Source organism: Amaranthus tricolor, chromosome 13 (genome assembly GCF_026212465.1).
Source record: "Amaranthus tricolor cultivar Red isolate AtriRed21 chromosome 13, ASM2621246v1, whole genome shotgun sequence".
NCBI lineage: Eukaryota > Viridiplantae > Streptophyta > Magnoliopsida > Caryophyllales > Amaranthaceae > Amaranthus > Amaranthus tricolor.
In genome coordinates this window covers 14,139,888-14,152,559 of record NC_080059.1, presented here as the reverse complement: position 1 = coordinate 14,152,559, position 12,672 = coordinate 14,139,888, and the positions used below count along the sequence as shown (strand labels likewise).

General features: G+C 30.0%; 1 long non-coding RNA gene across 2 annotated transcripts; it reads right to left on the bottom strand.

Moving 5' to 3' along the window:
- Window positions 1-869: 869 nt before the first annotated feature.
- Window positions 870-11,454, bottom strand: LOC130798124 (uncharacterized). Of its 2 annotated transcripts, none has more exons than XR_009039022.1 (5): window positions 11,124-11,454; window positions 10,814-10,914; window positions 10,428-10,540; window positions 9,795-9,904; window positions 870-1,345 (listed from the first exon to the last, which is right to left on the bottom strand). It is a non-coding gene; the product is annotated as an uncharacterized LOC130798124 (long non-coding RNA). The 2 variants fall into 2 exon arrangements; XR_009039023.1 differs by having other exon boundaries at window positions 9,795-9,859.
- Window positions 11,455-12,672: the final 1,218 nt, after the last annotated feature.

Here is a 12,672-nt window from a genome sequence, read left to right as displayed (position 1 = left end):
GAAGAAAGGCCATCTTAAGAGAGATTGTTGGAAGTTAAAATCCAAACAATCCGATGATTGCAAGTCCTAAGGAACTAGCTCTGCCGAAGCTAGTTATGTTGAAGAAGATTTTGATGTTGGTGTTCTTGTTGTTATTAATGAGTACAAGGGTGCTGATTCTCGAGTTTTGGATTCAGGATGTTCTAGCCATATGACTTCTAACTCTAGTTTCTTCTCAACTTATCAATAGGTTGCTGGAAGAAAGGTTGCTATGGGAAATAAGGCTGGTTGTCTGATAGTTGGTGTTGGTGATGTTAGGATCATTATGTTTGATGGTGTTGTGAGAACATTGACCGGAGTCCTTCACGTTTCAAGCATGAATATGCACTTAATTTCCCTTGGTACTTTGAATAAAGAAGGTTTCATGTGCATTGGTGAAGGTGGAGTTATAAAGGTTGGCAAGGGTCCTAAAGTGATCATGAAAGGTTTTATTGATGATGATGGCTTATATAAGCTACTTGGTTTAACCTCAATTTGTTTGGTTTGTGATGCTACTACTTCAACCAAGCATGGTGTTGAAAATACTTCTCTTGATGACAAGAACATAATACCAATATCTTCCAACAAGTCCATGGGTAGTATGGACTTGGTTGGTGTTTAATCATACTCTTTTGTAAGCCCTTAGAGGGCATTATAGTACATGTGCTTTTGTATATTTTTGTGCACATGTTTATTTTGTTTTGTTAGGTATGTTGATAGCTAAAGATGTTTTTGTAAGTGTTGTAGGATGATCTTTATAGGTGATGTTTATGAATTGGAGAATGCAAGTCAAGATGGAGATTATCAGGATTATTGGTGAATTATGTTCACTAAGTAATCAAAATATGATTATGGTAATTAATCATTTTAGTTAGTGTAAGATATAAGAGGACAATGTACCACACTTTGGTGATTGGTTGAATGGGAATCAATAGTACATGGTACTATTGGTAATGTAATGTTTGACATGTGAAGGATGAGAGTGTAACAATCCGACTTACCATTGACTGAGTAAACAGGGTCATCATGGGGTTTATTTACCAAGAAACTGAAATCACACTTCCAAAACTTGAGCAAATGGGTCACCAGCTCCTTAACGTAACTAATTCAGCTAAATCTTAAAACAAACATATAACTAAAACACAAGATAATCATACAATTCTCTACAAGTCCAACATAACCAATACAACCAAATCTAATTTACATTTATCCAAAATTCTAATACAAAACTACAAATTCCCACGTGCTTAGCTCAATATACATCCTTGGAAACTCTAATCACCTCCGCTAATCCGTTATTCTCGACTGGTTCTGATCTGTATACAAACTAAGTTGGAAACCACAGAGGGTCAGATTAAACTGAATGAGAAGTAACAATCCAAAACAACAAAACATGGTTATTTCCAAACAAAGGTTTAAAAGCAACATTAGTTTCCTAGATCTATGTGCGCACACGGAGTCTAGTTTGAGAGGTGCTCCATAGCTCTAAGGCTATGTCGCTCTTTGGTGAAGCTAGTCAATATCTAAATGACAATTCGCTTAAAAAATAGGGAGTAGGGAACAATGTTCCTCAACTCCGTCAATGACCAGCTCGCAAGCCCGATCCATTGACCATATCAGAATATCAACATAAGCATTCACAACAACATTTGTCTCAACAATTTCCAATTTCAAACGAGCTTTAGTAAAAAGTTTATTTTCAAGAATTTAGTCTGGCCAGACCCTTTAAGGGACTGCTACTACTCACCAAAAAGAATGCTTCAAGAAGCTAAGTCTGGTATTCCGCGATCACTAGAAGGGCTCCTCGATGATGTCACCTCTTGAAGCATAACAAATATAGCATCACAACAAAGCATATGATACAACAAACTAGGTTCATATAGATCATTGCATCTCATCTTAAGAATGCATCTTAGTTCCAACTTCTATTCTAATATTTCTCATTTCAGAGATTACACAAATTCTAACTCCAACCCTCAATATCATCAAAATATGTATAATTTTACTTTAGGCTAGCTTATATTCTTGTAAAGATCATTCGTCTCCAAAATTCCCTTTGTATTCCGATTCAAACACTTCTATTTTTGTTTAAACTCAAAACCACGAAACCAAACAAGATTAACAACTATCCAGATAGAACGCAACTAATTTATCCATTCAGCTAATGATTTTCACACGAACTCTAGATTCTTTCAAAAACATCCAATCATTCCACATTCATCCATGACCATAATTTTCTAAACCAATACCATAATTTCCAACAATATTTCCCAAAGTCTACATTTTCACTATTCTAATCTCTACTACAAGATCCTTATCTTCCAATTAAACGACATATCCCAGATCACTAACTAATTAAAACCAAGTCATTAAAGTGATTTCCTACTAAAATTATACTCCACACTAAAATTTTCATCATCACGTAACTTACTAGTAACACATTTCCCATAAATTTCCAATTAAGAACTCATCTAATTAACTCATATACATTCCAAGATTCAACTACATTTAGGGTTTGACACATGAATAAAAGCTTTTACAAGTGAAAGTGTATGAATAAGAGTACAATTATTTATAAAAACAGAAAAAGAAAGCAAGAAGGATTGCCTTCTGTTTGCAACTACAAGAAACGAAAAAGATATTCAGATTAAATGCTTGATTTTCGGCTTGGATTTCGGCTGCTATAATTTCAACAGAATTCAGAGGCAAGGGAGGAAGATTTCGGCTGCTATAACACTCATAGTGGTTCGAATTCAGAGATGAGTGAGAAAGAAAGATCAATTAGTCATAATTTATACAAAGAACCAAGAATGTAGAAGAATTGATCATTTACCTTGAAAATCACAAAAGAAATGAAAAATCAACTGATTTTTCGCGGCCTAAATCCTTCAAAGATCAGAGGAAGAAGAGGATTGAGGATTGTTCATGTATTGAATTATTTAGCAAGAAAAGAAGAAATTTCAACCTTAATACCATAGAAAATGTCGAAAAGAAGAGGAAAGAATCGATTCACTTGATTGCTACTGCTATTCGAATATTTGGGGAGGAAGATGAAGATGATTGAACCTTTGGTTGCTGGGTTGAAATCTCAAAATTCTTACTGGGTTAATTGAAAAAGAGAGAACGAGGATCTTTGGCTATTATTGGGTTATGCTAAATATGGAGACATATATGATAATTTATTTATTATATACATATATATATATATATATATATATATATATATATATATATATATATATATATAGAGAGAGAGAGAGAGAGAGAGAGAGAGAGAGAGAGAGAGAGAGAGAGAGAGAGAGAGAGAGAGAGACGATAGAAATTAAATTGAAAATGTTTTATGCCATGTGTATTTAAGATCATTCTCGCACTAATAATTCCCCTAAACCCACTCATCTTAAATTATTAATTTCTCAAATGTCACATTGAGTGCAAGAATTCAGCCATTGGACTAAGGTAATAAGCATAGAAGATTGGGGGGATCATGAAAAAGGAAAGTCAAAGCAAAGAAAGGAGGTCAGAAACTGTGTTGTTGCCTTTTGTGAGTGCTTGCTGCCTACCTTTAGTTGCTGCCCCATGTTTATACTACTTGCTCTATAAATACACCCCTATATCCTTAGTGATACTTGCACCAAAGTCTCTCATTAAAGAGCTATCTTCTTGCTCATGTAATACTCCCTAATTTAGCACTTCTCTTCCCACACTAATACTCCATTTTAATTCCTTCAAGTTTTGTATTTCTCTTTTAATAATCATCAGTTATTATTGATGTATAGTTTTGGATGAATCCTTGTCACTTCAACTCTATAAATAAGAGTGAATGCATGGAAATCATTTACATCTTGTACATCAATTTCTGTCTCATCTTTCTCTCAATCTCTTGAAACATAGAAGAGAGTAATTAACTCTTTTATTGTTTTTTTTCTGGTTTTGATTTCTACAAAAATACATAATCATTTAGTTCAATCGGTTCGTACTAATCGGTTGATGTGATTGATTGTATCTCATTGTGAATTTCCATTCTCATAACCTAAGTACTTTTGTGGGGGAATTATCATAATAGAAAAGCTTGTAGTCACCTTCAATCTATATCAAAATTTCCGAGTGACGTTTATCGTTGCAAAATATCTTCTCTACGATGTTGTTCAATTCGTGGTTCTTTTAAGCAAGGAGTCCATTGCTATACACAAAGTAGATACTACAAACATCATCTTGTATTTGTAGTTTCATTTCCACAATATCATTTGTAATAGAAACAAAACATAAACTCTCACTTAAACATCATACTCTGATCCTTGAGTGAGGTTAAAGGTCACCTTTCAATATGGTTATCAAAATGAATGATTGTTCATCAAGCACGGTCATTGTTTCACTTATTTTACTAGACTATAAAAAGCTCTTATATTTTAATTATAAATGAGGTAGTAAGTTTAGTTTTTAGCTTGGTTTTGATACAGAGCCCAATAATACTAAACTAAATTCGATTTTTATTTTTTATTTTTCAATCCAAATCAATAACAAATATTTACTAAACAAACTCAAACTAGGGGTTCACATGGTTCCGTTTGATCTGGTCTGACACGAATATCAAACCAAATCAAAAATTTCGGTCTAGAGATCAAACAACACTGTTTAAATCACCAGATTGGACCGGACCAAACTGTTCTACGACGGTTTGGTCTGGTCTGCGGTGTTTTATTTTTATATTTTTCCAAATTAATATGTGTTATTAAAAATATTTTGCACCTACAATCACCAAATATTATAATTGGTAATTAGCTGACTGCATCAATATAATTCAAGTATATATTACTATATAAAAATAAGTAAATCTGAAAATATCTAGATAGCAACCTATTTTTTAAATATAATTATGACTTTCGGTCATAGTACGGTTTGCAGTCAAGTCTGGTCTGAAAAATAAATAATAGAACCAGACCGTAAACCATAATTTTTAAAAAAAAAAAACCAAACCAAACCGTTACCATAAACCAGACCAAATACTAAAATTACAATTTGATTTGCGCTTTAGACAAAACTTTGTTCAGCCCTAACTCAAACATAACCAAATTACACTCCTAAAACCAAGCTTAAAAGATTTAAGTAATTGAAATTTTGTTGTGTATAATAACATTCATTGTTGTGTCCTAATACAAAGCATGTAACTCGGAAAAGAAACATTCAATTATTGGAAATATACTGCAAATACAAATTATCCATTATAAATAAAAAGTGTATAAGGCTTCTTCACCATTCACATTTTGGAAATGGATAGTGTTTATGCTTAATCATCTTCCACTTCGTCTTCGGTTTTATACACATGTGGTGGATTGCATGTAGGTTGGTTTTTTTATTGTGTTTTTGCATGTAGGTTAGTGTTTTTGTTTAGTCATCTTCCACTTCATCTTTGGTGTTACACACATGTGGTGGATTGCATGTAGGTTTTTTTTTTTTTTTTTTTTTTATTGTGTTTTTGCATGTAGGTTAGTGTTTTTGTTTAGTCATATTTGGTGTTACACACATGTGGTGGATTGCATGTAGATTGTTTTTTTTTATTGTGTTTTTGCATGTAGGTTAGTGTTTTTTCTTAGTCAACTTCATTTGGGGTTATACATGTCATGGATTGCATGTGAGTTGCCTTTTTCTATTGTATTTTTGCATGTAGGTTGCTTATATTATGCACTATACCAATTCTAATTCTTGATCAACATTGCTTCTCAACTTTTTCAAAGAAACCAAAATCAAAACCCTTTGATTTTGGGTGATATAATTGAATTATTCTTCTTTTTAATTTTTGATTTACATTCATTGTTCAAAGAAAGATTCGTATGTTGTTTTCTTATTGTTTTGGTAGGTTTTTTTCAATGTTGCATGTAGTTTGGGTAGATAAAAAATCAAGGTTTCTTTGAGGTGATTATGAACTTTTGTGGGTTTTGATGTTTGTATGGGAACATAGAGTTGCAGCATTTGTTAATCAACAGTTCAAATTTACCAGTTTTCGTTCAATTGTTTAGTGAAAGAATTTCAGCCAACTTGTTCATGTATTGTCCATGAGTATTTTGATTTTTCTGAATCCCTGTCTACATTAAATATCATCATCATTCTCCGTGACAGGAGATTGATACTTTCAAGCTGTTTAGATTTGAATATTGTACTCCAGCGTGCTTCTTGTAGCGAATGTCCTTAGCATGAATTTTATCAGAAATATTTTGATTGCGTAACCTTCAAAATGACATTAATCTAAATAAAGATCTTTATATAATCTTGTCGTATGGTGCTGAAGTGCCGTTTAACATTGTCAAGTGATGAACTATATATACTAAAACAAGAAGTCAAGTAAACTTAAATAACAATGCTACAATAGACAACTTAGCTAATTTTTGTTGATGTATTTGATCAAGATTGTTTAAACCTTTACAATTATAAATATCCAAGCTAATGCTTAGAGGAGTCAAGACATAATAAAGATTGAAAAGAAAGAAGAGGAAAATAGCAGCATAAATGATATATATTTCAGCAACTAAGTCAAGTAAGCATAAATGATCTATATTCAATGTAAGTTCTTTTTTCTTCTGTCTTGATATTAGAACATTGCACGTTTCAGATGCATTTTTATAGTTTACTGTTTTTCTTCTGTCTTGATATTAGTAGAATGATCAATAGACATATCTTTGGGGTTATTCGATCTCTTTATGGTTTGTGCAGGAAGTTGCTATGTAGTAGTATATGATATTACATTATTTTGATGATGCATTACTGTATAATATATGCATCTTGTTAATTATTAATTTTTTAAATGTATTACACTTCAACTATTATAATCATTGTTTAATTCTTCTTCATCAATCCAAGCTCATCATTCATCAAGATAAAGAGTGAGTAATTATTATGGGCCTAATTGGCAAACGGCTAATAGCTGATAGCTGATTACAATGGTTGATGGTTTGACCAGCTTATTTTGAACTTGTTGCTATAAGCAGCTTGTTCAAAAATAGTTTATTCATAACAATAAGTTATTTCAACCAGCTAATCACCAAACATTAGTATTGACTGATTTGACCACCCAACCCTTTAATATAATTGTACCAAAATATTTAAGCTAAAATTTTCCAATACGTTATTTTCCCAAATACCCTATAATAATTAGTTGTTAATTTTGTTAGTTTTTTCTTGAAAAACGATGTTCATGATAGGAAATTCGAGAGGAGATGAGAGTTCAATTGGTGCATATTTGGGGTGGATGTATGTTACATCAGGTGATGCTATTAAGTAGCAGTGTTCAAAATAGACGAGACAATCTGACATTTACCCAATCGTTTAACCGAGCTCAACTTTGCTGACTCTAAAATGAATTAGCAATTATGTAAAAAAAATCAACCTGAATAGTAGACTCGATTTTGAACCGGCTAAAATATGTGACTTGAAATCAAAGCATATCCGATTCTGTTGCGTTCTTTATCCACTTGGCTGCCTTTTTTCATGTCAATTTGAAGGAATAGGTGGTTGCTTGGTGGTTGATAGTTGAGGTAGTTCATAGTTGGCAATCTTATTTATGGCCACATTATCTGTTATCTCATCTAAAGAATACCTTGTGAAATGATGTAAATAATTGAGGACTCAATATGTGTGGTTTTGTCACTTTGTTGTCTGTTAATAGATTTTCTTAGTATTTTAACAACCTTAATTAATTTTTAATTAGTAGTGTTTACATAAATCATCTTTAATCCACAAACTACAATAAGACTTAATTTGGGAAATACTATTATGGGAAACTTGCTAATTATATTTTCAACCTAATTTTATCAAACAAATAGAATTAATAGAGGTATACAAACTAGAATAAGACTTTGATTATCAACATCGTTATCGTTATTCGTGTTCAATTTTTCGCGTTTATAGAAACTATAATTAGGATTTGAGAAGAAAAAAAGGCAATGACTCACACTTATAAAAGCGAATTTATACATATAAAATTATAATATTTCATTAAAAAATATAAAAAGTAAAATACATATATTAAATTATAAACATAAAAGCGACACCCGAATATAATTAACTCCTATATAACTACAAAAATTTATGTAAGTTTCTCTTACTTACAAGATCTATGGAATGGAAGGGTCTACATAAAACCCAAAATTTATTATTATGTTAAACGTGTATTTCAGGCTAGCATATTTTCCTTAGGAGACTCCTTTTTTGACATAGTATTATAGAACACATACACATTGGCTAGATATTAGTATTTGATGATAAATTATTTGCTTGTTTGATTCTATGTTGGTGTTTCATAAGCTCAAGAATGCAGCCTTTTGGTTTTCATCATTACACATCAGATGCAGGTACAGGTGCACCTAACATCAGAAGGTCGGTCTATACAGTTGGCAGCAACAACAAACAACAACTAATGCCGTAACTTGTTATGTATAGCTTAGTTGTTTCTTATGTGGTATTAGCCACGTCATCAAATTCTTTATTTCTCTGTGAACAAAAAAACTTTGATTCAGTTCCTCAAATGGCTCTTGATTAAAAAAGTTGTTGAGGATCCCAAGGATCCGGCGACTGATTCTAATATTGAAGTCGTCTTTGAAGATGTTGTGACTGGTAACATTAGTGGTACCACATACCCTCCCCCTTAAATTTGTTGTAGAATCTAATTTTGTTGTTTTTTTTTTTATTTAGTAATTATCAAAATTGGTTCGTTACTCGTTAGTGGAAAAAATATGAAAATATTGCGTTGGCTGATATAACTATTAATCATTTTGAAAATGATATTATCTTTATGAAAACTGTCTAATGAAAATTTTATTTTCGATTTTTTTTTTGGATGTTTGTGGGGTTGTTTGATTTTTTATGGGTTCGTTTGGAAATGCGGTTTTTGTGATTTGTGTTTTGTGTTTTGAGGTTTTGGTTAAAATGTGGAATCTTGATAGTGGTTATTTAGTTTTTTGATTTGTGTTTTGAGGTTGTGGTTAAAATGTGGACGTAAAAATCTGCACAATAATCAAACAAAGGAACTTCACCATGAAAATATATATCGGTATCCTTTTATTAATTCTCCAAAATTAAGAAAAAAATAGCATAATTCGAATTTAACTATTTACAACATTACCTATATCAGACACAGAACAATATGACCATCAACAAATCAGAAACATCATCACAGTCAACAGAAAATTCAAAACAACAACAGATTAGATCAAAAACCTTAAAATAAAAGTGTAGCCTAGAACTAAAAAACAAAATAATTGATTCAAAAACCTAAATCTGCTTACGGAATGGAGAAACAATATCGAATTTAACCATTTACAACATTACCTATATCAGAAACAACACAGTATGACTATCAACAGATCAGAAACAACATCACATTCAGCAGAAAATTCAAAACAGCAGCAGATTCACCAGAAAATCAGCACAAATCAACAGAAAAATAAAATTGAAGACGAATAATTTCCATTTGAAGTGAGGAATTGAAGATGAACCAATTAAGAGGAAACCAAGAAGATGGGGAAAAGTAAGGAGAAGAGAGAAGTAAGAAGATGGAAAACAACAGACAAAAAGGATGCAAAAGAAGTAAAAAAAAAAATAGAAAAAAAAAACCTCCAAAGTCAATCAAATTTCAATCAATATCATAAATTTAGAGCATTATAACGACCTTATCAAAATTAGAAGTCATATCTAACCCCCAAAACAGTAAAGCTTATCATAAGTTATGCATCTCATTGAAATTAGGTAAACACATAACCATGAACGATAATAAATAACAGACATACATTGTTTCCCAAGCAACAAGAGGTATTCATGGCATTCTTCAATTCTCAAAGAATCTCTAGCCAAGCTGCATAAAACAGAAGATACTACCAATGAAAACGATGCCCACAGCCTGTAATAAGCAATATCATCAACCACAAAAAAATTCAGAATATGCATCACAACGTCTTTTTTTAGAAAATTTCAAAGCATTTCATAGAAGAAAGAAGAATCTAACACTAAAATAGATTAGACTAAGACCACCAGTATAAAAAACCTTGGAAAAGGGACAAAGCCATTGGAACGAAACCCCACCTATAACAGGCCACCCAAACAACATATGAGCAAACTATATATGCAAGCAATACACCAAAACCAAAAAACCGAAGACATCCAAAACAATTCCAACACAAAATAGCCCAAGCCCCACCACGACAAAAACCAAATTCTACACCCTAGACAGGAGCCCTAGCACAGAAACCCCAGTAGCAGCACAATTATGATCATTAAAACTAAAATTAAAATTAAAATCAGGTAGAAGCATTATAAAATTAAAATCATCTATCAGTGAAGGGGAGAAAACAAGAAGATTGAATCGACGAGCGACAATTATGATCAAGTCCCTCCAGAAAAGAAAAACAGACTCTCAGTCCGACCTTTGACCGCTGAAAGCCTTATATCTAGCAGTAGTCTTCACTTTGTCGTCCCAATCCAGTATTTGCTCCCTTATGGAATTCAACACTTGTTCTACTTCAACTTCAATCAATCCCTAGAACAAAATTAACATTAATTTAGAAAATTGGAGAACTAACATGGATGAAGATGAAGATCAATAACAGCAAATCAATTAAAGTGCGAATCGAGCATATCTAAATCCATAGCAGCAACAAAAACGAAAATTCAAATAGTAATAAAAAACCCAATTCTTACGAACTACGGAGTAATATCAAATCCCAACTCCATTTGTACCGACAAAATCAAATCAAAGAAAAGCATGTACAGACTGAAATTAACATTAATTTGGAACGATTGAAGAACTAACCTGGAAGAAGATAAAGAACTACTAATGAGTTCATAGACCACAGGAGCAAATGGAAAATCGAATGAATTTTGCTCTCTCCGCTCGAGATCCCACCCCATTCACTGCGCAAAAGAGAACAAATTTCATATTTCACATGGACAGGCTTACTGCTCAAGTATGTGAGAAACTACAAACACATTATTTTGGTTTTTCTTGTTCATTTACGACAATGAGTATGTTTCGTCTGAATTGTGACCTTTAAAATTTAGTTACCAAAACAAATTTAAAGATTATAGGATAGTGACAAGTCATATCAAATGGACAGTCTTACTGTTGTGCTTTCAAATTGCTTTTCGTTCTTCTGCAACTGATTCTGGAAATGCAATTGAGAAGGAAGTGGGAACTTAAGCTCGTGTAATAGTACAAGTAAAGGTAGATGAAAGCTTGAGTGCTTGTGGAAGGGGAGCGCAGAAACTACAATCTGATTGGAGATTGGAGATTGATGCAAGAGAAGCTTCTCTTCCTTTGGACAGAAAAAGCACTTGTAATGTAAATGTCGATGCTGAAACATGTGAAATTCAATCTGATTCTTTGCAAACTACAGAAGAAAAAACATATGTTATGAAGTTTTCCGAAATAGTATGTTTTTGAAAGCAACTTCACTTTGCATTAACTCATTACTAAGAAGGTTTCAGAGGTTTATTTGTTTTATATATATATATATATATATATATATATATATATATATATATATATATATATATATATATATATATATATATATATATATATATATATATATATATATATATATATATATATACACACACACATATATATATATATATATATATATATATATATATATATATATATATATATATATATATATATATATATATATATATACATATATATATATATACATATATATATATATATATATATATATATATATATATATACATATATATATAAATATATATATATATATATATATATATATATATATATATATATATATATATATATATATATATATATATATATATATATATATAAAGGAGAGATCTATTGAGAAGCGGTAGAAAATAAGACGGGTAACAATGACTCTACACCCTTGATTTCACTAAAAAAAAATCTATGGTCACGATTGAGCCAAAAACACATAATTGTAATAGTAAAAATATTACACAAAAAAGTAGCTACGAAATAATTTTTAAAATATTTTTAATTTATAACATAATATCATTTTTTGTGTATATAGTAACCAAACAAAATCAAAGAAAAATTCTTCTCATCCTTCTCATTTAAAATTCATCTTATTTGATGCTGCATATATATATATATATATATATATATATATATATATATATATATATATATATATATATATATATATATATATATATATATATATATATATATATATATATATATATATATATATATACATATATATATATATATACATATATATATATATATATACATATATATATATATATATACATATATATATATATATACATATATATATATATATATACATATATATATATATATATACATATATATATATATATATATATATATATATATATATATATATATATATATATATATATATATGTATATAGATATATAAATATGTATATATATATATATATATATATATATATATATATATATATATATATATATATATATATATATATATATATATATATATATATATATATATATATATATATATATATATATATATATATATATATATATATATATATATATATATATATATATATATATATATATATATATATATATATATATATATATATATATATATATATATATATATATATATATATGTATAT